This window comes from Cygnus olor, chromosome 8 (genome assembly GCF_009769625.2).
Source record: "Cygnus olor isolate bCygOlo1 chromosome 8, bCygOlo1.pri.v2, whole genome shotgun sequence".
NCBI classification, from domain to species: domain Eukaryota; kingdom Metazoa; phylum Chordata; class Aves; order Anseriformes; family Anatidae; genus Cygnus; species Cygnus olor.
In genome coordinates this window covers 22,336,398-22,361,622 of record NC_049176.1, presented here as the reverse complement: position 1 = coordinate 22,361,622, position 25,225 = coordinate 22,336,398, and the positions used below count along the sequence as shown (strand labels likewise).

Genomic DNA, 25,225 nt, shown 5'->3' with positions numbered 1-25,225 from the left:
GTTTGAGAGACGTTTCAAAGCCTCTTCCAAATATTATAAAAAATGTCTTTAATCATCTAATAGCGCGAACTCGGCTGGTGATGGATGGAGAGAAGTCGCCTCTCTCCTCCTGATCCTAACAGATGAGGCTGAGGAGCTGCTGCTGGGGGGGGGGGGAAGTTGGGGAGGGGTCTGGGGGAAGAGAAGGACATTTCTCAACCTCCCACCAGAGCAGTTATAAATATGAGGTCATACAGCAAGAGATGATAACGCATTAAAGGCTCTTGAGATATTAGTCTGTCAGCCTCGTTAGACACAGCCTATTTGGGGCTGACTGCATAATTAGAGGCTGGGGTACCCATAACTCATTGGTGTTTATACGGTGGAAGGGGCTACACTCACCATCACCCTCAGCACTCGGAAAAGTCATCTTCAGCAGGCATCAAACCCTACTCCCTGATGCAAAAATAATGCAAATCCTCCTCTTTCTGGAAAAAAAAACACCCTTGCTCCTGCCCTCATCCCCTGCCCTGCCCCAGCCTCTGCTCTCCCCGCACCCACCCTCGTGCCTCCCCTCTGCTGTGGGTGGGAAACTGACCCATGGAGGAGACAGAGTGGCCCGAGGTCGCTTGTGTCCGAGGAGAGAAGTCCTCAATGCCAGTCCCCCTGCCCTCCCCATGGGACGTCTCGCTGGGAGGTGTCACTGGGCACCTCCAGGCTCGCCCTTCCTGGGTCTGCAGGGAGCTGGAAGCAGCCTGGGGGGTGGGTGTGCTTGGGCAAAGGGGGTCCTGGGGAAGGAGCCGGGCTTTCCTGGTCTCCTCCGCTTTCTCTTCTCGGTTCTGTCTAGTTGGTGGTGAGCACCGACCCAGAAGGGCACTTCCCAAACCCGCCCGGCTGAAAATTGAACAAGTGAAACAGGGAAGGGGAACGTTTCCCTTCTGCAACCGTGCGGAGCGAGGGCACCGCAAGAGCCGGCTCCTGCTCTAACGGGAACAGAGATGGGGCAGGGGGACGCAGCAGAAAGCCAGCCCGAGCCTTGTGCACCCAAAATTGACCAGAGGAGCTGGTTTGCATGTCCTGAGCCTTCCCATGGGCAGGGATATGAGCATGAGCAAGCAGAGCCCTCGCTCTGCAGCTGCAGGGGCTGCCCTGCCTCGTCCCCTCGTCCTGCTCGCCCACCACAGCCGGCGAGGGGCAAGGGGTCCGCAGAGGCGGGGGCAACCCCATGGCTTCCCAGGCTGAGGCAGGATAATGAATCCTGATGGGGGAAGTGACCTTTTCCAAATGCCACATGTCATTGGATTTTATATCGCACCAGGACAATGTGCCATGGGTATTAAAATCGTTTTTCCAATAGGAGTGTGTGTGTGTGTGTGTGTGTGTATGTGTGTGTCAGGGAGAGATGTGAGAAAAATAAAATTAAGATGTGAAAATTAGGCTGCCTCTAAACATGGCCTTTAGAGAAGACTTTGGTCCTGGCAGAGCAGCGCTGACAGAGCTATCCATGCCCTTTGCTCCTCAGATCACGGGTGATTTTGTCAGGGAAATAAGGCTTGTCCAAAACCCACGACAGAAGTAGGGAAAGCGCTTGGCAGCCCTGATCTCCATTTCTCAAGTCCTGCAGAGACATTCAGCTCCTCCGCAGAGGAGGACGACTCCAGAGCTGCTCTGCCCCACGTACAAATGCTCCCAGATACCCATGGGTGTCAGCCTGGGCTGTGCACACACAGAAAGCAAAATTTACATGACTGCCACAGCCAAGCTGCATGGTCCCAGCGGGGCTGCAAAGCAGTGACCCTGGGGCCAGCGTCTGCAGGCTGTCCGAGCACACAGGTACGGGGCACAGCAATGCCACGATATGCTCCCACGTGGAAACACAAAGCAAAAATAATTGAGGGAACAGGCTGGGAGAACTCCAGCCAGTTCCCTCAATCTGCAGGGCAATTGTCCGGCTGAAACAACAATGCTGGGACAAAAAAAAAAAAAAAAAAAAAAAAAAAGTGACAAGCTGTGTTTGTTTATTCAGCTTCTTTCCCCGCTTCTCCTTTCGACAATGCCCTGACACTGTGTCCTGCCGCGCTGGAGCTGCAGCCCCAACGGACTAAATTTATCCCAGCTGGAGCCCTGTTTACAAGCCTTGTCCTGTTTGCAGCATGGCCCATCCTGCCCTTCCCTGGGCTGACAGCCCAGGCTTCACCTTCCCTGGTCTCTACCCCTTCAGCCCTGGAAATTTCCCCCCCTGTGCTGGCAGAGGGGGCAGCTCGTGGCCCCCTGCCCGTTGTGGGCTCCCTGGGCTGCTGCTTGCCCAGCGTGGCTCAGTGGTGGCCAAGGCTCATGTCACCCAGGAAAATGCTGGCTGCAAGCTCAGCAGGGAGGGTGCTGAGCACCCCAGGAGCACCGTGCCAGAGACGAGCAGGCTCCACCATTAAAACCTCGATGGAGCTGTGCATCCCTTTGCTACCATGCAGGGTGCTCTGCTCCATGGGGAACAGTGGGCTTGGGCTGTCACACACCTGTCCCTGTCCCCCGGTGGGCTCACACGGGTTGGCAAGACAGAGCTCAGCCCCGAGGTGACCAACCTACAGCTTTGGGTCCTGTCTCTGGCCTCCTGCAGGAGTCCTCCTGCAGTCCCAGGCTGCCTCACCCCCAGGAGGTGCCTTCAGCAGGGCTCAGTTGGCAACATCCGGGCTCTTATTTGCTGTTTAATGAGTTCCAGATAATGAATCCCAGGGCATGAAAGCTTTTTATTAACCCTTTGGCTCACCGTCAGGATTTGCCAGCAGTCTGCAGGGATCTGAAGTCGTAAGAGCAGTTTGGGGGTGACTGCAGGTGCTCACCTACGGACGAGCTCACACTGGGCAAGAGCAATGCCCACGGGGTATCCTACTGGGCCCAGTAGTAAATTCGACCCTAAAGGCTTGTCCAGACGAAGCACTGCTCCTGAGAAACCCCCCACGCTGGGCATTTCTTATTCCAGGGAGGCCTCGGTCATGCCCACCAGACCCACTCTCTGAAATACAAATGGAGCTTTTGGGGAATACTTTTCCAGCCTGAAAATCACCAACGCCCTGCACTCCCACTCACTTTCCAGCGCACGCAGGGCGTTACGGGAAGGGCTGGTGGAGCAGCACCCAGCACACACACAGCAGTGTGCTCCTCACACGTGTGGCTCCTCATCTCCGGAAGAAGATCTGCTAGTCAGGAAGTCACGGCCCTGATTACTTTGTCTTCCACGTTTAAGAACATCCCTAACTGCTCCTTGGATAGCTCAATTAGTAAAGTGAATATATTATATAAAGTCTAAAAGATTAAACTATCATAGGCAGCCCATAATTTCATGAAGAAGTCAGGGGAGCATATCCCTCTTATTAACTCTATAACAAATGTGATGAAAATGTTCAAATAGAATGTTAATGCAATGTTACGTGTAATTTTCCCAGGCGATTTTCTGCTGAAATATTTCTTTATTAATAGTAATTGAGGGTATAAATTATGAATGAGGCGATTTTCTCCTTTCACTGGGAAAGACGTACTAATGGCAATAATTCTTTATAATAATTTTTTTGGGGGGAGAGCGCGGAGGGAGCTGGGGTGAGGGGTTTAAAGAAAAAAAAATCTTTAAAGGGATTGCAAAATATATAGACTAGCAGTGCATGTTTTATGGCAGGGCGCTGTATTTTATATCCGTGTGCTGGGCACCAGCCCCGCACGGGGCTGTGCTGCGTGCGCACCGCAATTTCTTTGCGCCTTCTCCATCCTGCAGATGTCTAAAGGCTCACTGCGGGCCAGGGGCATGTGGAAGCCCTGGGTCTGCAAATGCTGGACTCTTCTAACCTCGTGTTTTGCAGGAGAGGGGCAGCAGTGGCAGCACGAGCTCTGGCCACTTTGGGTTAGCGGCTGGGACACGCGCGCGGACAGGCAGTGCTGAGCTGCGCAGCTGCTCGCCGGGAAACAAAAAGTCCTTTCTGTGATGCCAGAATGAAAGAGGCGTTTTACAAGGGGTTTCAGAGCTTGCTCTCCTTGAGGGTTGTATGGTTTTTGACAAGCCAAACGACTTCAAAATTTTTCCGCGCGGTTAGGAAATAATGCTGGTTGGAGGGTGTTTCTTAGCCCCTTCTCTCTGTGCGCATCTCTCTTTATAAAGGTAAGGGGGAAAGAAAAGATGATATCCCTAAAATTTCCACTGCACTCCATTTAGCTGAAAAAAGCTCTGAACGGCATAAAACTTTTAGACCAAAGAATTCACTTTTCCCCCTATTTTATTAACTTCTCCCAGGAAGTGCTGCCACATTCAAAACAAGATCTACTCTATGAGTGTAAGGAGAGAAGCAGATGCTCCCAACCCTCTGCTGTACAGACTAAAGAGCAGCCCGTGAGATGCTTAACCCAGCTCCTCTAGGGGCAGGCGACCTGGTCAGCCAGCCAGCAGTGACAGGGAACAGCTCCAGGACAAAGTGCCCATGACACAGCCCTGGAACTGTGTGTTATGGGGCACAAAGTGGTCTGGATGCATTTCTCAGCATCGCCACGGCTCCTCAATACCTCAAAAGCCGGGGAGGGGATTGCTTTGCTCTTCCCCATGGGACATCTCATATTCACCTCACCCAAGCGTCCCCCCAGGCGCTGCCCTGCCCTGGCTGTCCCTGGCCCCTCCGCTGGGCTGGAAGCCTCCCAGCAGCAAGGATGTGCTGTCCCCATCTCCATCCTCCCGCAGGCACTGCTCCCAGGTGCTGCCGGAGGCTCTGCCCGCACGGGGAGGCTGCGGCGAGGCCGACAAAATCAGCGTGATCCGTCACCGACCCTCCTCAAAATTAGGTTAATAATTTATGATGTTAAATGGGACAGTTAATAGCTGGGCCAGATGATTCCTCAGCTAATCTACAGCACGGGCTGAGCTGCAACGAGTCCTCTGAGAGTTCATTACACTCCCCAGCCCTCAGCGCTCGCGCTTTTGGCTCCGCTGATGCCTACGGGAGGCTGTGGCTGGTGCCGCTGGCAACACGCCTAAGACTTGCCCCTCATCAATTAGGAGAAATAAGGAAATCGACAGGAAAATTAATTTCCAAAGAGACAATGCCTATGACACCTGCACTGCCCTCGGAAAGCTGGGGGGTTAGCTGAAGGCTTGGGAGGCGACTGCATCTGCTGTCTCGCTGGGCGAGCTCAGGCTGTTTTCCTCGGGGCTGGGAGGGCAGGAGGGGATGTCAGCCACTGGGCAGGGGGTGCTCGTGCTCCTGGGTCAGCCCCAGGCAGGCACCAGCCACATTTAGGAGATGTAACAGCAGAGCCTGCTGCTTAAATCTTCCCCTCCCTGCACGACGGAGCTCACCAGCAGCAAGGATTTGCACCTTGACTATGCACATTCCCAAAGAAATCTTGGAGTTAAAGGGTCAGGATGAGAAGGTTCAGCAGGTCTTTTACCTAGAGGACATCCAGGCTTTCCATCCCTATCCAGTGCAAACAGACCAGCTGAGGTCTATGGCACCTGGAGGCAACAAAGCCCCTCTGGCACTGCTGGTCCCACCTCGCCTCGCCTCCCCAGAGGGATCTCACTGGGGGATGCTGCCCGGCAGTGCCAGCCCTAGGAAGCCTGGAGGAGCATGCCAGGGCTCTGCTCTGCAGAAGAAAGAGTGAAGGGCACCCTGGCAGCCCTTCTCTGTGTTACAAGGCACAGAAAGTCCATGCGACCGACCGAACCTTAGCAGCAATGTCAGCCTACGGGGTGTCCGTGCCCTGCCCTTCATAGGGCAGCAGGCAGACCCCTTGGGCTACCACAGCGACTGGCCAGGCTACCAAGCAAAGGGACCCACGGCCAGATGTGCACTGATGGCTCGTGCAGATGTTGGCCCCGCAGAGCGCCTGGTCAGTATTATTTCCCCTTCTCCCTTCCACATTCCTGCTCTTGCCAAATTCAAACCATGCGCAGCGCCGGGGGATTACCTGCAATTACAGCTTTCACACATCGGGCACAGCTGGGGAGGGGGCGGCGTGGGACGAGGTGTAAGGGCATCCATATGGTGGGCTCCTGCTGCCAGTCCCCTGCCTGCAGTCTCACCCCCCCTCCAAATCCCCCTCCCAGGCAGGGACACGTGGGGGCAGAGGGGACCCCCAGCTCTTTTCCTTCCAGCTTCTGCCTGAGCACATAGAGGAGAAATGACAATTAGGGGGACAACAAATGAAGCTGCCGGCCCCTGGGGGGGGACATGTGCGGTAACTTGAGGCTGGAGCGGAAATAGCTCTGGTCGACCCACTTAGAAAATCATCATTACTGCAGGATTTATGGCTGACATGAGCTTGTCTGATAGATATGACTATTTAAAGGCAGCCAAAGCCTCCATTTATAACAATGCGAGGGAGGGGGGCGGAGGGAGCTGGGGCAGGTTTGAAGATCAAAGGGGCACCTGGAAAGGAAAGGGGACCTGCAGGGACAAAGGGACGGTGGCTTCAGCTCGATGCAGGGCTGGTGGGAGGGGGCTGTGCGTGGGCACAGGGGGGAGCACCGGGCACCCCAACACTGCAGCATCCTCCAGCCACGGCACGGATCCTGCCTTTGGAGCTGCCATACTGCCCCTGCCAGGGTCCAGGCTGTCCCCAGCCCCAACGCCCAGGTGAGAGGCACTGTGGGCAGCGCACGGACAGCGGTGCCTGCTCAGGATGCTGCGCTATTCACCGGGATACCTTCAACTAGATGTAAAGGGGAAAAAATTGGTGAGGCTGGGAGAGGTAAAGAGCAATGGCAGGTTTGGAGGACAACAACCAAACGCTTGCAAAGTTTTGATTTTTTTTTTTTTTTAATGTAAAGGACAGAAAATGACCTCTGGGAATGATGCTGGGCCACTGCTGTGTGGTCCCTCAGAGCATCCACAAAGAGGACAATGCAGTCCCTTGGCAGCTTGTCCCAACAGCGAAGCCAGGCAGAAGTCCTACGTGTGAGTTCCTTCGGCCTGCCCGTCCCTCACCGATGAACTTTCAGTTCAACCTGACCAAAAGGAGATGCTGCAGGCGTGCTGGAGGCTGGTACTTGGGCTGCCCGGCTCGGCTGGAGACACGCTGCAGGCCCCTGCACCCTGTGGGTGCACCCTGTGCACCCCATGGTGAGCAAGACGGGACCAAACACATGAGTCTCCTCTGAGGCCTGGAGGCCTGGTGATGCTCACAGAGGGCTGGTGGATGGTGAGCTGAGGGACGCAGGCAGCGTTCAGTCCCATCCCGAGCAGGGACCGGCCCCCGGAGGACACCCTGCCCAGGGACAGCGTGGAGCCAGCCACCGGCATCCCCGTCCCGGGCTCTCGTCCTCAATCCGGCTGCTCCCTGTCCTTTGGGGACGGCGGCAGCCCCTCACCTGATTGAATTTCCAGGCCATCACTCGCTCTCCCTGCAGCTGCGAGGCACGATCGCCCTCCCGGCAACCCCACGCTCACCCCGCGGAAGGAGGGGCTAATTCAGTTAGCCCAGTGGCATTAGCTGCCGTGAAGAATAACCCGCCAACACGGGCCTGCAAGCCTGACACAATATTAAAGACCCCACTGCCCTCACTTGGGGCAGATTAAGCTGGGCTCATTGCTTTAATGCTGCACTCCTCGGCCGGGCTCCCTCCAAGGCTCTGCACCTTAACTGTATTACCCCAGCACCGATGTGCTTGACCTGCCAATATTGCTCCCTCTGATAATTCACCTCCCAGGAAACTTTGCCTTTTTGACCTCCTGCCGGAGCAGGCTCGAACCCCAGGAGCGGGGCTGCCCCCACAGCCGCTGTCCCCGCCGGCTGCCCCGTGGGTACCCAGGCTGTCCCACCTCCCAGCAGCGGCGGGTGGTGATGCACACAGGGAAGAAAAACACCCAAATACCAGTATGGTCTGGAGCCTGGGCTCCATACTGCTCTTTTCCTCTTACTCTTATTGTTGGCCACACTCCATATTTTTACCCAAGATGTTCGAGCCCGCTCTGCCCGCTGGCAGCAATGTCTCACCTCCTCAGAAAGAAGAAAGTTTGCAAGAGGGCATTTTAATTCCGGCTCTAGACCTAAAACAAGGCATGTGTTCCCTGCATCTTGCCCCCTGCCTTTGCATGGGTCACATTTGCACTTGCATTGCACAGCCAGCACTTGGGTAGTGCGTATTAAGGTGGCAAACGAGTCGTGTACATTTACCCAGCTAATGCACGTGGGCTGTGCTGCAAGTCGGGTATGTCAAAGTGGTTCTTCCTGCACGGCTTGTGCTGCCTGCGAAGGGGCTGCCCAGCACTTTGGTGCAGACCAGGCATGCAGGCACCGCTCACAACAACCAAACACTCGGTTTTACATGCAGAGGAGACTCATCTCGCTTCCTTATTTTCCGATTTCACCATTCAAAGGTGTGTTTCCTCCTTTTGAAGAACTAAAACTAGAAAAAGGAACGAACCTAAGCTTCCGTTCAGGGCTCAGACTGCAAGCCGCAGGTTTTTTTTCTTAGTATTAAAAGGCTTGGTGAGGTTGTGCTTGATCCAGCCCCCCCGGCACAGGAAGCAGGGAGCCCACACAAAAGGGGTGTCGCAGAGCAGTTGTGGAGCAGTGCGGTTTGGGGGCTGTGGGGACAGCGGGGCTCTATTCTGGGCACTGCCACCGAGCCAGCGGGTGACCTGGGGGCACGGCTCCACTCCCCGTCCCTCGTCCCATCTGGGCATTATCTGCACTACGTCCTGCCTGGTGCAGAAAGCAGCTCTTGGCACTGTGAAGCACCACTGAGCACAATCCCATACAGTCTCAGCCCCTCGGAGCATCCCTCTGGCTGCTCCCACTCACTGCTGACCTGGGACCCACCCTGCTCCCACTCGCACTGGGTGTCCCACAAGTGGGAGCAGTCCCTGCCCGTGGTGTGCGGACAAGCGTGTCAGAAACAGGGAGGGTGTGTGACTTTTATGAGTCTTTCTTAAAGAAAATCTTTGGTGTATGGGTAGATCCAAGCCCAAAATTTAGGCTCCGGCAAAGCAACAGGAAACAAACACTCCCCATTTCGCAGTGAGCCCGTTTGAGAGGTGAATGGGAAATGGTCTGAGCGAGCACTTTTTCCAAACAGGGTTTATTTGTCTAAGTGATGCTGCAGCCCGAGCATCCTCCTTGCTTTTCCCACCCCAGGAGCAGACGGGCAGCCCCACTCCGTCAGGAAAGGAACTGAGTGGAGCCACTCGTCCCATCGCGGTGACAGGGGGCACCTCCAGCACCAGCGGGCAGGTGACATGGGACACACCGGACTTTCTGCCTGCCACCCCTCTGACGTGACCCTTCCTCTTCGGGGGAGATTTAAGGTGCTCTTATATCTCCCCGCTGTAAATGGCCTCGTAAAAGTGACAGAAAGACGTTCATATGGATGCTTGTTAAAATTTTATTACTAATCACCTCCAAAGTCAGCTGCTGTATTTAACCCAGGCTTGGGGGGGGAGAGAGCAGAGGGGGCTCTGCCTGGGCTGGATGAAGAAATCAAGACCAGAAAGTGTCAGAGGAACAAGGTGACAAGTGGCAGGGACACAAACCATGGACACGGGGAGGGGTCTGCAGGAGCAGCAGCACTTAAAATCCCCCCAGCTGCCGACCGTCCACAGCAGCCACAGCCATGTAACAAGGCCAAAGCAGGACAGGCTTGTCGTAGAGCACCAGGAATTGGAGACCTCGGCTGACCTCCTCCCATGCACAGAGGCTGAGAACCAGATCTCAGGGGACAGGCAGCTCTCCAGAACAGGGGGCTGTCACCAGCATCGAGTGCAGGACAGTCCTGGGGTGGCAGACCCTTCCACTGGGCTGCAAGGACAGCAGTTATGTTTCCTTTCCTACCCGAGTCAGGTCCCATCCTTGCACATAAAACTGAGCTTAGAGCAGAGAGAAGGAAGCCCAGAGACACCACTGCCGTGGGGGCAAGGGGATGCTCAGCAGGTGTAAAGGTCTCACAGGGCACTTACACACTGCTCCTTGCTGGAGCATCCGTGGGAAAGGAGCATGAGGAGTTTTGCTCTCCCCAGGGTGACAGGTGAGGAATAAATACGCTGTGAGGAGGGAGTAAGGGGGAAAAGAAGGAGCCTGTGCAAGGCATGTTCTCAGCCACCCCTTCTGCACCCACAGCTCCCGAAAGGAAGCACAAGAAAAGAATGGCCCAGACAGCCACCAGGGCAGGCCCAGAAGGACCAGAAGAAGGCCACCTGTCCTCCCATGCCAGGGACACACACAGGGTCCCACCGGGGCAGGTACTGCTCCACACCTCGGTGTGATGCACCGAGCAGGGGGTACCAGCACTAATCAGATATTAACAAAAAGATCTGCTCTGGGGTGGTGAAGAAGCCAGGGCGACTTCTCCTCTTGTTCAGGTGCTGGGAGAGATAGAAAAGTATTCGATTGTTACAGTGAGAAGGGAACAGGGGAAGAAAAGTCCTACATTGAAAATAAAAGCTTTGAGAGTCTCCTCAATTCATTACAGCAGCCAGGTGACTACAGGTTACATGAAGGACAACCTCTTGCTCCTAAGACATCTTCTGCCACTGCAGCTGCCTGCTCCCAAGGCCAAGGGAAACAGGAGAGGGAGACATGCTCCCTGAGGATGCTCTCGGAAACCTCCCCCCCATCTCTCCTCCCTCCAGCTTTACGCCACCCCAGGTGTTTTTGTCAGGTCCAGCATCCCCACTTGCCCTCACCCTCGCTGCACCGAAGCATCTCTTAGTCCCCATGGCTCTCCGTCATCGCTTCCCAGGCTCCTGGCACTCTGGGAGCTGCTGTCTGTCTGTCTGTCAGTCCTCACATCCATCTTCAGGGCCTGTATATAAATCTCCTAGAGGCCTCTTTGCTCCCTATATATCTCTCTAATTAATGTTAGTATAAGTAAAGCACAGCCTTTTCCCCTTAATAAGCAGAGTGCTGACTTTATTACAGGTTTTTTTTCCCCTCTACTGGCTTCGGAGCTCTAAATCATGTCCAGGAAAGCGCTTACCAAGGGAAATGCTATGTCCTGGCCCACGCTGCCTGCACCCCAGACCACTGGGGTGGGCGAGGGGTGGCGGGGGGAGCGTGGCAGGGCACCCGCGGAGCAGCGCCAGGAGCCCTGAGCTGCCAGGTTAGCCGGGGTCAGGCGAGAAGTCAGAGGCCATCGATGTGTTGTCTGGCGGAAGGCAGGGTCCAAGCAAAACAAGGTGTTAAATATCCACTAATTAGAAGTGTCAAAACAGGACTGGGAAGGCTGGGGGAGGGCCTGGAAACATGATAAGCGGGGCTTGGCGGGGAGAGGCGCGCAATCTCTGGACCGTGCCGTGGGCGAGTGCCACTGCAGTGGGGAACTTGGGCTTCAGCTGGCATTTTTTGGTCCAGCTGTGCTCTGAGGAGATGTGTTCTGAGGACACTGTGGTCAGCCATCAGCCTGCTCTGCTTTGGGCCGTCCTGTCATAGAAGCACAGAATGGTTTGGGTTGGAAAGGACCTCAAAGACATCCAGTTCCAACCCCCTGCCATGGGCAGGGATGCCACCCACTAGATCAAGTTGCCCAGGGCCTCGTCCAGCCTGTCCTTGAACACCTCCAGTAATGGGACATCCACAACCTCTCTGGGCAACCTGTTCAGTGCCTCACCACCCTCCGAGTGAAGAATTTCCTCCTAACCTCCAATCTAAACCTGTCCCTGCCACCCCATCGCCATCCACTGCAAGTGTGCATTTTCCCTTCCCTCCTCTCCAGGAAACCTGCCTTATCTTTCCTCCATGTGCACATATTTCTGGACTGGAATGTATCTCTTCCAAGATCCTGGAGAAGCGAAGACAGGCCCATGGCTCTGTCTCCTGATGCTGCACAGCAAAGTGGGGACATCATGGAGGAATGCCTGGCCGGCACGCTGGCCTTGGTTCATTGTTTCTCCAGCCCTCTGCCAGCTCTTTCTGCTCGTGCATCACCCGGGTGTGATGTCTGACACCAGCCCACCCGCACGGTGTGCCACAAACACCGCACTGCTGGGGTGACAGCATGCGTGCACTGCTCACACCCCCACTGCCCGACCACATCCCCATCCCAAGGCACACATCGTTCTGCCACGTGATGGGGACCTTGCAGCTGAAGAAACACCTGGCCTGCAGCAAGCTGGGCATGGGGAAGTGGTTCCTACCGCCATGCCAAGCCACACATGGCTCAACCACCGCCCCGGCGCCCCAGTCAGCGGCCTGCCCCGAAAGGGTTAATGCTCCCCGTGCCCTGGGTGCTGGGGTGAAAGGGTTACCTGCGTTGTGCTCGGATCTCCTGGCCGTAATGTGATTTCTTGGCACTCGCATATGTATTTATGCAGTTTTGCCAACACCCCCGCCCCGCCATGCGGAGGCTATTGATCAGGCTAATGGAAGGGATCCGGTTGCACGTGCTCCGCCGTGCTCCCACACAGCCACTCCAGCGCTGCCCAGCCAATCAATGCTGTGGTGCCCCCGAAAATCTGCCCTAATCTCATTTGCAGATGTGTTATCGCTTAATAAAATCCGCACTTGCCCTTCCTCTCCCCCCCCTGCTCAGCTCCGAAACGCATTTGCACTCTGGCTCCCAGGCCGGCTCCTGTCGTGCCCCTGCATCCTGCTGGCCACAGAGGGGCTCGGAGTGCCCTAAGTGGGTGAGGGAGGGATGGAGAAATCATCCGGCCTCTCCTGGGTAATCAGCGCTGCCTGGCAGTGCCAAGGGATGCTCCTGGGGACATGGGCTGGGGCTGGTGGGTGAGGGATACCTGCCTCTCATCGTCTGTAGGGGTGGCAGTGACAAGAAGGAAGGAAAACTGTTCCTCCTGAAAACATGGTGGAAAGCGGGATTGGTTTTCTCTAGCCTGATCACACGCATTTCCGTGGTCTTGGAAAAGAATTCAGGAAAAGAATTCACAGTCACCTCTGAAAACACCAAGGGTACCTGCTACACGAATGGCTATCTTCTGTGAGCAGCCCATGCCACGGTGACAAGAGAAAAGTCCTAGCTAGTCAGGGTGATTAAATGGGGCACCCCCTGTCACCATCTTCTCCAGGGCGAACAAGCTTCATTTCTCCAAGAACAGCAAAGTCAGAGACTCCTGCTCTCTCCAGGGCAACCCTTTGTCCTGCCTCTGCTCCACCAGCAGATCTCAGTGCTTGGCACGTCTCCACTAACTCGAAGGCACAACTCTGTGTCACAGGAGGGGATACAAACGGGGCTTGCTGGTCACAAATGGGAAATGTGATGCTGCTGGGGGGGATTTCCCAGGAATTCTCAGCTCTGCCCACCTCTGGAGCCTTACACCCAGCCTTCTCTGGCACCCACAGGGGATGCTGTGCCTCTCCTTAGTGGGGTGTGCTCACCCATCCCACCCCGATGGGTCTCACTGCTGCACAGGGAGCAGCCTGGGGACCCAGGGGCCCAGGGACAAACATGTGCCAGCAGCAGGCTGACGCTGAGCCCTGCTGATCGATGGCGTGCCTCCAAGCCCCGCGCGTGTGGGGCTGCTCCCCCGGGCCCGAAACCCGATGCCGAGATTGAATAATTCAGGGGGAGAGCTATCAATGGCTTCTCAGCTCTTCAGAGAGGAGAGCAAATTGAAAGGCTTGTCAGGAGTCAAAACAGAGCAGGGCAAAGCTGGGCTGAATGTCAGAGAGATTAAACAGCCAGAAAGCCACAGGGATGGGGACGGGGACAGGAGGCAGCCACTGTTTTTCGTGGGTCACTTCAGCAGCCGCAGGAGGAGCTGGGTTATGGGGCACCTTCACAGCAAGATCGGTGATGAGCACTACACAAAACCTCCGACAAAGAGGATTTCGGTGGCTCTGGTTGCTTAGGCTAAGGAGAAGGAGCCTGGTGGCACGATGCTGCCCCGAACTTAGGCACAGGGTCCCTAGGCGCCTCCTGTCACCAGGGGCCAGGGGCCAGCCATGCTGGGACCATGTCTCATGGGGGACGGGACCAGCCCCATGGTGGCCTTCAGTACCAAATAACTCCTCCAGTCACAGGCGGGACGCTGCACCAACAGTGGATGATAAATAATGGTGATATTTCAATAGACACAGGTATGATAATGAAGAGCTATCCTTCTTTTGCAAAGATCACTTGTAGAATTAAATATTTATAAATGATATTTAGACTCTCAGCCCTGTAAAATGCCTTTTTTACACAGATAATATATGTTGACTTGTTGGAGAACCAAACCAGTTTGATATGATTAAATACAGAGCCAAGTGACATGATTCATGCCCCTTCTTCACCAGCCTGTAGCACATGTAAGACTTTCTCAGTACGCTTCTACAAGACATTCACTTAAGAAAAAAATTAAAATATATCCAAAACCATTCCAGCTGCAAAATGCGTCGAAATCCCCCCAACACCCCAAACGCCTCTGTCAGCTTTGCAGCGTCTGGCTTGCAAGACATTATATTTCGCACCACACCAGGCAGCTTTCTTTTATGGACAGAGTTTAATTTGTGCTTTACATGCGACCTATATCCAGCTCTGGTGCCTGACCTGCAGCCCTCGTCGGGGGAACAAGGGGCTGAAGTGGAAGGGATGAGGGTGGGAGCCTTCAAACCCGGCAGGCAGGCTGTGCCTTCTCGCAGTGCTTGGTACCACCATCACGCACCCTTGATGATTATTTTTTTTAGAGGGATGTGACCGGCGGTGTGTGCATTCCCCAGAGCCTGTGCATGCAGACAAACAATCCTGCAGTGGTTTCACATCTTGAAAGTACTCTCCACAGCCATGAGGGCTAAAAAACAAAGGCAGGAGAAAGAGGAAGAGCTTGTGAAGCTGGCGAGATGTGCCCAAGGACACCCGCCCTGCGCAGCTCCCCCAGCCCTCAGGGTGATCCGTGTGGAGCCTTTATTTTGCAGTTCCATGTGTAGCAGAAAGAGAAAACTGCCCTTGTTACAGAAGGCAGGTGAGACACCTGGCTCGAAGCTTCAGAAGATAGCAGAGGAGAGCAAGTGAGCTGGAGCAGCATGGGGCACAGTGCGGCACTGGAGAGGGGCTCCTGCACCCTCATGGGCACTGCCAGCTCCAGAGAGGTGAGACAAGGACAACAGGGACAGCTCCCGAGCCAGACTGCACGCACCATGAGGAAGACGTTGAGAGAGGCCATGGAAATGCTTGGAGGGGCAGAAAACTTCCCTTAGTGCCACCTCAAAGCTCCCCATGGCTGGTTTGCACCAAACCCCTCCCGCAGCAGCACCCTAGGAGCAGCCGGGCTGGGAGCTGGCTCCACGGTGAGAAGCGAGGCCGGCTCCTCGCCCTCAGCCTTGTTAAACAGCACAGGCAGCACGACTGGAAGGAGAAGTTTCCATTAATTTGCAGGTGCTGGGGGGAAGGGGGGGAAGGAGAGTCCAGGTGCTTTTCTGGACGCTGCCCCCAGCGAGCTCCCCCCAGCCAGACCCCATTGTTCCGCAGCCGTCCCGCCGAAGGGGAGAACAGGCTGGGGAAGGGGCTGAAGGACAGCAGACACCTTATAAAATGCCTCGCAGAGCACGCCTGGCGCCTCGCCGTGCAGATGCCAGCAGCCCAGCCCGGCTCGCCCCCGCGCAGGTAGCGGAGGGGGGCGCACATCAAAGGCGCTGGTTTTGCAAGGCTCGGGACGCGGGAGGGCGTGAATTATAGACTTTGATGTCTGAGCAGCGGCAGAGGCATCGGCGTGAAGATCGTTTATAAATCGCTATTTACAGGTCTCCACAAAGTGCCAGGCAGGCCCTTAAAACGAGGGATCAGGTTTAACTGAGGGCTGCTGCAGGGAGCGGTGACTGGAGGCTGGGCTTCACGCGGGCAGGGCAGTTTTTTAGGGTGTCTCCATCCCAAACGGAGGAGATCCACCCTGGGGAATCTTCTCAGACAACTTCCCCCTGCCCTGCAGCTTAGCAGCAGTTCCGGGGAGCCTCAGTATGGGGGGACGGGGCAGAGTTAAAACCCCTGCGTCCTGGGGGTGTAAGCCATGCAGATTTAAATCCACTCTCCAGAACTGCCCTGTCCCCATGGGATTAAGCCTGAATGGCACCAAACCCAGCTCCTGGCTGTTCCGTCTTGCTGTTCAAACTGCACAGCAGGCTGCTGCTAGCAGAGCTGCCTCTTCCCTGAGTCTTCAGTTAAAAAGCTCATGTCCAGCAGCTGCACCAAACTTTTTGAACACTTCTGCTATGTTTTAGAGGTCCCCTGTGGGACAGACCATACTGGGGTTTCTGATGAGCCCAAATCCAGATCTGGCACCCCAAATCAGTGGACACTTGAATGCTGTCAGATCCGGAGCAGACAGACTTTCCCACTGCCCTCTTTTCACCTTGCAGCTTCGGGTGGCAGCGACACTTTTTTCTACCCTTGCACGTGCACATGTAAACTTCTGATAGCATGTATTTCTCCTCACCCCAGCTGCTCTCCAGGACTTATCTCAAGCAGGACGTGGAACCTCCATCCCAGCCCAAACCGACCCCTCCTCAGACACAGTCATTTTAATGTCCCGAAATATTTATATACTTTGCACAACCATTGTTTGCAGAATCTCTCTTGGTGGCTTCCACACTTTGCGGCAGCCCCTGTTTGAAGTCGGACCAGATGGGAGCCTGGACCAAGGATAAATAAACCAATCGAATCTGGGAAAACAAGCCCCCGAGCCTCCTGCCTCCTTCCCGGGCCGGTGTGCAGGTCCGGACCAGGAGAGGGGGGCAGGCTGGGCTCTGATGCTCGGACTGCTCCCTCCGTCCACCCTTGAAGTCCCTTCCTCCGGGCAGAGTTTGGTATGTGCTGTTTGCAGGGGGCTTGTTTTTCTAACATGGTGAACACATGCTCTCTCCCGAGAATCATTTATTTTACATCAGAGATCCTGGGGCTCCTGACACAGAGCCTTGCAAGATGGTTTTGTACTCTTCCCCCACAAGGAAGGAAGACGCATTCCTGCAGCTACCGCGGAAAAAGCGGCAGGTCCCGGACGTGTCCTCCGCAGACTGGCCTCTCCCTCACTTCCCTCCCAGAACAGAGGTTAAACGTGACACGCTGAGGCCAGGGGATGCTCCGAGGGGCTCCTTCAAAGTGTCCCAGGAAAAAATAATCCTTTTGTTGACGGCAGTCTTCTGCTTGTGGGGCCCCGGTCGGTCAGATGGATAGATCAGATGAGCGAGGCAGCGTGGAGCCTGGTTACGCAGCAACCAAAAGGGCACGTTACAAGATTATCCGCTATTTTGGCTGTGCCCCAACATCGTGAGCCTCAAAGGAAGGTGCAAAAAACTCCTGAGGACATCTGCCTGCTGTCTTCTGAGCCGTCCAGCAGCAAATACAACAGTCCAATGCCGGGCACACTTCCAGCACCACCAGCAGACCTGGTGCTGCCATCATCCACACTGAGTTGCTCTGCCGCTGCAGGACCAAGCACATGTCCCGGCCTCTGGTTGCAGGACAGCCAGCCCTCCTCTTCTCAAGGGCTGGAGGTCCCCCAAAAGCCCCGGTGGCCACAGGGGTCCCCCTGCATGGGCTCCAGCACCCACCTTCCTCCCCTCGCAGGGGAAGCGGGGCGAGCAGTGCATCTCTGAGTAACCCGATCCGTTAACACGCAGCTCCTCTGATGTGGGCAGCTTGTGCTTTACAGCATTAGAGGAGCAACATTTCATGGAAAATTCAATAAATACCCCTGTACAGCCAGACATCTGTAAACAAAGGCTTCCAAATTCAATCAGGCTGTGGGCTCAGAGCAGCATTTATAGGCTACAGCATGGAATATTATATAGGAAAGCAAAAAGCAGGGGGAGGGAGCAGAGATTCCTGGAAAATGAAAGATCTTACAGCACTCCTGTACCCTGACGAAGGATAACTACGTCTGTGCCACACCACCATGCCCCCCTTGACAGGCTGGGGCAGCCACCCGCTGCCAGCCTGCCAGTCTGTGCTGGGCACCCAGTGCAGGCATCGTGATAGAAACCTCGCTGAGACCGAACAGCATGGGATAAGGGTGCCTGCTCATCTCAGCTGGCAGGATCAGGGCACCATCCTCCCCACGGTGACCCAGCCGCCCACCCACCATCTGAAGGTGATGACTGTGGTGCAGGCTCTGCTTTTTCAACAAGCCCACAATGCTCTGTGAGCATCTGACAGCCGCTGCTCCAGGCTCAGCATCGCCACGTGCCGGTGACGAGGGCAGGAGGACCACGGGCCCTGCATAGGGCAGCTATCACCGACCAGCCCTGCATGGCTGGGACCACGTCTGCATGACCACCTGGCACCCTCCAGCAGCACCCACCAAGGTTATCAGCCCATATTTAGGGCAGGCATTTGTCTCCTCCTTCCCCTCGAGTGCACTTTTCCTTACAGCTCAATCAGGCTTTACGAACACACCGCCACACACGGAGGCCAGTATATATAATAAATAGTGCCTAGCTCTGAGGGCAGCAGCGGTAAACTATTGCCCAGGGGACAGGAAGGTTAGTGGGATTGTGATCTAAAACCTGAGGCTGGCAGCTCTGCGCTCCCTGGGGAGAGATTTCCACCGCTACCACGAGGAAAACAATCACCGCTCTGGTTATTACACTTCATTTATTGGTTTGTTCAAAGATCACAGCCAGGTAGGCCCTGAGTCCAGGGACGCTCGGAGCAGGGGTCCCCTTCCCCACGAAGCCCTTCGTGATCACAGGATGGCCCCTGCCCACCTGCCTTGGAGGATGCCTCCTGCCACTGCTGGGGTGATGCATGGGAAGGCGCCTGGCCCCGAGGAACGTGGGGAGGGGACCATCCAGTAGATGTCCCGTTGGGAGTGGGTTTGGTTCCCTGGAAGCATCTTCCCTGTTATCTGAGGTAGCCATGGGCTGGAAGGGACTCATCCACACCTGCACCTTGGAGGACAGAGGGCAGGATGTGAAACTCAGCTGAGCATGGGCGCTCAGGCTGTAGGACACACGTCACCAAGTCCACCCAACTGGCTTTCAAAGCCCTGGGAAAAGCAGTTTCCCATGATGGAGATGTCCCTGAAAGGGGGGGAACAGGGGCACCGCTTGGTGTGCTGGCATCACCGGCAGTGACCGGAGCAACCCAAAGCACCTCCTGTCCCCCTGGCCCGTGGGGAAGAGCACCGGGGATTCAGGAAACGTGGGGCACTTCCCCAGCCCCCCTGAGCCAGCTGCCCTGGAAATGTTCCTGTAAAATCCTATTAATTAGCTGACACTCGGGCTGTGCAAACAGGCTGCCCCCTCCCCGCGCCCCCCAGGAGGCCGCGCAGGAGCAGGCCGGCCTGGGGGCTGAGGCTTTGGGCGCATTCTTCCAGTTAATATTCCAGCCCGCAGTTGCCAAGGGATCGGGGCTGGCGTTTCCCCCCTTCCTCCCCCTCCTGCCTCCCACGGCACCAATGGGGAGCGGATGGCCAGGTTATTGCCTCCCCCTTCCCTTCGCAAGCAGATGCGTTGGGAGCCGGAGGAGGAGATTGATGGGGTTTGTAGAGTCTCCTTCCTGACCACCCACCATGGTCCCAACTTCCTTGGGCCTTTCCACACCACAGTCATGGCGATGGCTCACCAGTGTCCACCATACAAAAAAAAAAAAGAACAGCCTGGGTACATCTACTGGGTGACACCTGCAGCTTCAGAGGACCTTCCTTTGGTCCCAAGTACGTCAGATGAGATGGGAGAGAGCGAGCTGCTCCTCCATGGCCACATCCATGCGGTGATGGGAACTCAGTGCGAGCTGAGCTTCAGTGAGATCAGGTCCTTGAGCCACACCAAGAAAAATCCTGCCCAAAAAATCCTTCCCAAAGCCTTCTGTATGTCACTGCACTGCAGAGATTCCCCAAAAGGGCTGCAGAGCAGCTCTGGGCTGCACAGTGCTTGTACAAGGAGGTCCTCCAGAGCGCTGCCGCAGCCCCTCCTGGGCACACCAACTGGTGTGAGCTGGTCTGGCAGCTCCTGGGGGGCACCAGGGAGGGGGAAAAGCCATGGAGACCACCAGCACCATGCTCAGCCATGGGCAGTGTCTGAGCAGAGGCGGGGAGCTCACGAGCCCCTTCTCAACACGTGAAGGACCGGCTCGGGGACAAGGCAGCTGCCATCACATCCCATGATTTTGAAACCAAACCAGCCACCCCCAAAATGGAGAAACAAATCAAGCGAACTAGACCCGTTGGTAACATTTGGGCCATTTCCTGTATGTTTAACACATTTTCTATTAAGCCCACGACAAATGGTGAGGGCTCCAGGCGTAGCCATAAAGGCTCCCTCCTGCCGCAAGCCGAAGGGGCTGCAGGCAGGGAGGGGAAGGTGAGCCGGCACAACGGGCAGATGGGAGGTGAGCGCGTAATTCACAGCAGATCCACGATTTGATTAATTTCCCTGCTTTTCCTGCTGGAGAATTCCCGGTTTTATTGGCCGTTAAAAGGCACCGCGTTGCCTGATTTCAGAGCAGGGCCGGCGGCGGCCGAGCAGCGCTGGAGGGACAGGGGCTGGCTGCGGGGACCTGCCGGGAATCAGGTGCTCTGGGGATGCTCTTCCCAAAGGATGGACACCCCCTGACCCCCAGGTGGGGGACCCAGCTCGGCGGCCAGCCCCGGACAAAGCCCCTCCGCCAGGCGAGCGGACCCTCGCCCCTGCAATGCTCCATCCCCATCCCTCCCCCTCCCCGTCCCCGCTCACACTGAGCTGTTGGGATCGGCCCCCGCAGAAGAAAAAAAAAAAAAAAAGAAAAAAACGCCCAATTTGTCATGTCATGTCCAGCTGTTAACCTCCCGTTGCCGAGCCATAGGGAAGACTTGCTTTCTTCTATTTATTTATTTGCCACTTGGACAATGGAAGGCCCCAGGCCTGCTGAGCTCTTCATAATAAAGCCACCAACGATCCCCTCTCCCCCCGCGCTCCCCCTGCAGCCAGCAGCACCAGCCGAGCTGCAGGTGTCAGCGGGCATTAACCCGTGCCTCGCTCCCGGCCCCATTGAAAAAGGGCCCCGCCGGGGAGGCAGCCGGCGAGGGACGCCGGGGCTGGGGGGTCCCCAGGGCTTGACGCACGTGGAAGGCTGTGCACAAAGAGGAAGCGGAGGAAAAGGCCAGCCGATAACCATCGCTCCGGAAAGCTTATTGCGCTGCTTTGGGGACGCTTAGTCGGGGAGCAGCCAGGGGAAGAATGGGGCCGTCCAGCCACCCAGAGAGCCTCTGGGGGGGGGCATAGCCACTGCAGCCCTGGGGACACTTAGCAACGCGGGCAAGGGGACGGGAGGCTGCGGGAGAGGCAGGAGGGTCGTGCCTCCTGGCTCGGGTAAGCCCGGCCAGCACCCGGGCTGGGGGTGCTCGGGGGGGTCTTCCCCACCCAGGGTTACCCTGTTTTCTGCAGTAGTGCTGGGGGTGGGTTGGGGCAAGGAACAAATGCTTCAGAGGAGGGTGAAGTGGTCTGGCTGTGCCCTGGGTGGAGAGGAGGAGAACGGCAGGGGTGGGTTCAGAGCAGGTCGCTGTGCACCATCCGAGCCCTGTAAAGCTCAGCTCTGCTCTGGGGCAGGCTGCGGGCAGCTCAAGCAGCCCAGAGCTTGGGGTCCCTTGGGAAGCTGTAGTGCTCTGTCCCGTGTGGCCGAGGTACAGAACCCCTGCCTAGGGACAGATGCTCGAGAAGCATGGAGAAAGCTCCTATACGTGTGCTACCCCTGCATCTTCCTGGGTTCTCCCTCGGGCAGGCACCAAACTCCATGCTGGCACGAAACTACGGGGACTCATGGGATTTCAGGGAGCACCAGCAGCAGGGCAGCATCTCCTCCTACTTGTGAGGTGGGGGAACCAAGGTGCGATGAGGGAAGGAAGTCATGTTCACACTGGTGCCACAAATGTGCTCTGTGCCACCATATGTGGCCAGGACAAGGTCTCCGGGTGCTGGGTGCTCACCAGCCCAAGGATTTGCAGGGGATGTGGCACGGGGATGTGGCTGGGATGTCCCCCGGTGCCAAGTCTGGGCAAAAGCCCCAAGAGGCGGCACAGACCCTTGAGACCACGAGAACAGTGTTGGGAACACCTCCCCGTCCCTGTTGGGTGAATATGAAGAGGTCACCTTGATAAAGCACTTGGGGTCCCCTGAGCGCCCCGAGTGCACCCAGGAGCCCTCTTTGCACCCTGACCAAACACCAGCTGCCGACAAGATCATGGATACCCCCTCCTCTGGCAGTAGGGACCCCGGCCATCCCCGTGCCCACTTGCTGAGACTAAATGGGAGCCCCGGGTTGCTTTTGCCTTCGCTCCTCGGACAATGAACTGCCTCTCCGGTTCCTGGGAAGGCAGCGGCGCCGCGCAGACCAGGCGGCAGCGCACGCGGCCAGTAACTCCAGTAACTCCTTCCTGTCTGCCGGGCTGTCTGTCAGGCCTTCCTCCCCCTGTCAATGTCACTTTATTTGCTGCCGGGGTGGTGATGGGATCGCTATTAAAAGCACAAGTAGAAGGCATTAAAATGCATTTCAGTTAGTCCGGGATAATAAAGGAGAGCGAGGGGAAGGGGGGAGGTGAAAAGAAGGAAGTTTTAACTTGCTAATAAAAATCAAATGCAGGCAGTTTGCAGGAGCGAGCGGCTCGGCGCTTCGCCTTTCTCTTGTTAAGGGCCCGCTGCCATAAATAACTTCCCCGAGCGAAAGCAGAGGAGAGCGGGAGAGCGAGGACGCAACAACACAAAATTTTTCATTTTTCTCCATAAATCATTTCAGCGTGTGATAATATTTGTTTTTTCTAATGAGTCTCCTGTGATCCATTCCGGGAGCTAACATCAGGGCCTGTCAGGGCGTGATGTGTGGGGCACTTCAGCGCTTTACAAAAACCGCCGCCTCGACAGACTTCCCCCCCGCTTGCTCACGCTCAGGACGAATGCAGCCAATTTTTTTGCTCTGGGATTTGGGGATCTCTCTGCTCTGGCACTGCGTTCTTCAGCACGGAGCAATGCAAAGGCACCCCCTGTCTTTGCCGTTCCAATTTCTGTGTTTTTTCCCCCCACTTCTCTCTGGTTTTCCCCTTCCCCTTTGTCCCTCAGCAGCAAGCACCCAGGATGGTCGGCTCTCTGGGTGAGGAAAAGCCAGGTGTGAACGGGAACCAACCAAGGAGACCCCTGGCAGTGAGCCCCCCAAGGAAGACTGGCAGAAGGCAGGAGCTCAGCGTGCCTCTGAGATGTCTGTGTCCCATGGGGACCCAAGCAGTGGGGACGAGATCTCACCGAGATCCCTTCCAGTCCTCCGCCCCGATCAGCCGTGCAGTGCTCACTGCTCCAACCCAAGGAGCAAACTCAACGTCAGGAGATCTCAGACCTGGGGCAGGGATGGGAACAAGACTGCATGTGTTCAGCCCCAGGTGAACAAGCTGGTGTCAGCCCATCTCATGACAACCAGCCATTACAGCTGAGCAGGGTGCTGGGCACCCAAGCGGGTGGGTTCTGCTGCTGCGGGCAGCAGTACGGCCCCACGGCCCCATGCTCCCATCCCAGCAGAGCACCAATGGACTTGTGAGGCTGACTTCAGCCTTGGGGCATGTCCCAGTTATGCTGGCGGGATGGACAGAGGATGCTGCCAGTGTTTTACACCCGTATTTAAATGGATGGCTCCTATCTCCAGGGTGGTGTCTCCACCATCAGATATGTGGAAGACAGAGGTCATTGCAGTGAGAAATAATGGGAAGAAGAGAAAGGGGGACACAAAGTCTGTTATACAAAACAGAGAAGAAGAAAAGAACCCAGAAACGAACTTGAGCTGAGATCTCTTCTCTCATTAGCCTGGAATCCACCAAAGACTGATGAACCTTCGCTGTGAGCATCACACATCAAGAGCAGTGAGCACGGCGCATCCTGTGCTAGAGGAAAGCAGGATATCCCCGTGGGGCTAGAAACCAACGCCAAATCCCACTCCTCTGCAGCACGCCCCAGGTGATGAAGAGCTCACTCTGTCTCACTCTGATCCTTCTCCTTGCTCCTGCAATCATCACCATGACTGCCAGAGCCAAGGCTGCTCTTAGCACCACCATCATCATCGGGGTTATTATTATTATTAACATCATTGTTATGGTGTTTCCAGAGGAGGCTCTTAACTCCGGTCATCGGGATAAAGGCAAGCTGGTGGCATCTTCAGGGAGTCGTAATGGTACAGGGCCCAGCTCAGTGTGTGTTTACTCTCTGCCAATGTGTGTGAGAGAGAAAAAGAGAGAGAGGTAGTGAGATAAACACTGTCATGGGCCGCTTCCATCATCTACTCACAAGAGCATAATAAAGCCCTTGTAATATACTAGAACTTGTGTGGTCCCGGGGTCTAATTTGCATACTAATTACTCAGTGCAAATGGGAACGAGAGGTAGGGGGAGGGCGCGCGGGTGAGGGGGACTGGACTATTTGCTCTGCCATTTCATATCATGCTAACAAGCTAATCCGGCGTGCAGTTAGCTCCTGATATATAACTGCTCATTAGTATTATAATAAAGTACATGAAACAACCATAAAACGTTATATACTGCACAAGTGTTGTTTTCTTGCCAATTATCTGCGGGCGGATTTATCACCGCAGTTGTTGCAAATTCCCCTTGGTGAGGTTTGGGTCGAATAAAGAAAGGTGTTGGTGTGAGGGGGGAGTGGGGGGGCTGCTTTCAAGGGGGAGAACATGTGTTTTCTTAAGTAGCACTTACCGATGCGCCATTTCGTATGAGAGAGAGGGAGAATGCTGCATCCGTAGGAGGCTGACAGGGAAGGGGAGCCCAGGGCTCCACGCTCAAATCGAACAAACTTCTGCCCGTCAGGGAAACGGGACCAGAGCCCTGCAGCCTCAGACAGCTCCTTCTGCCACTCGGAGAGGGGACAATCGGGAGTAACCCAGCAGCAAATCTGGAGTAGCAGCAGAGTCCTGATTCCTGAACCAACGGTGAGACATCACTGCTCAGCCTGGGCTCCGCTTTTTCCTGGGGCACCAGACCCCTGATGGCTCTCAACACCTGGGGTCAGATGGGGAGAAAAGGACACGGTGGTCCCAGCCTCCCCACGGGCTCCTCCACCGTGGGGACCTCTGGATGGATTTGCCTCCACCAGTGCCACCGGTGATACTGGTGTGGTCTAGCCTGGCTCATACCCAGCCCTGACCAAGGACATCTGTGAGACAGCACAATGCCTCCCAGACAGCTGTGCTAATATCAGTATTAAAATACTTCCTCCCTCGCAGGATCTGTCCCTGTGGAAGTATGTGGTGAGCATGCAGCAGGTGGGAACACACCTTTACTCTTTCCCTCAGGGGTGGTATAACTGAGCCAGCCATTACCAAAACACTGCGGATGGATTGGGGGTTAGAAGGGCTGTGTGGGACCCACAGTCCAGTGTCCCCTTC

General features: G+C 55.8%; 1 protein-coding gene across 8 annotated transcripts in view; it reads right to left on the bottom strand.

Annotated features, from left to right (window-relative positions):
• The window catches only part of RNF220 (ring finger protein 220), a 193,299-nt gene that overhangs the window by 114,971 nt on the left and 53,103 nt on the right, over nucleotides 1–25,225 (bottom strand). The window lies entirely within an intron of this gene.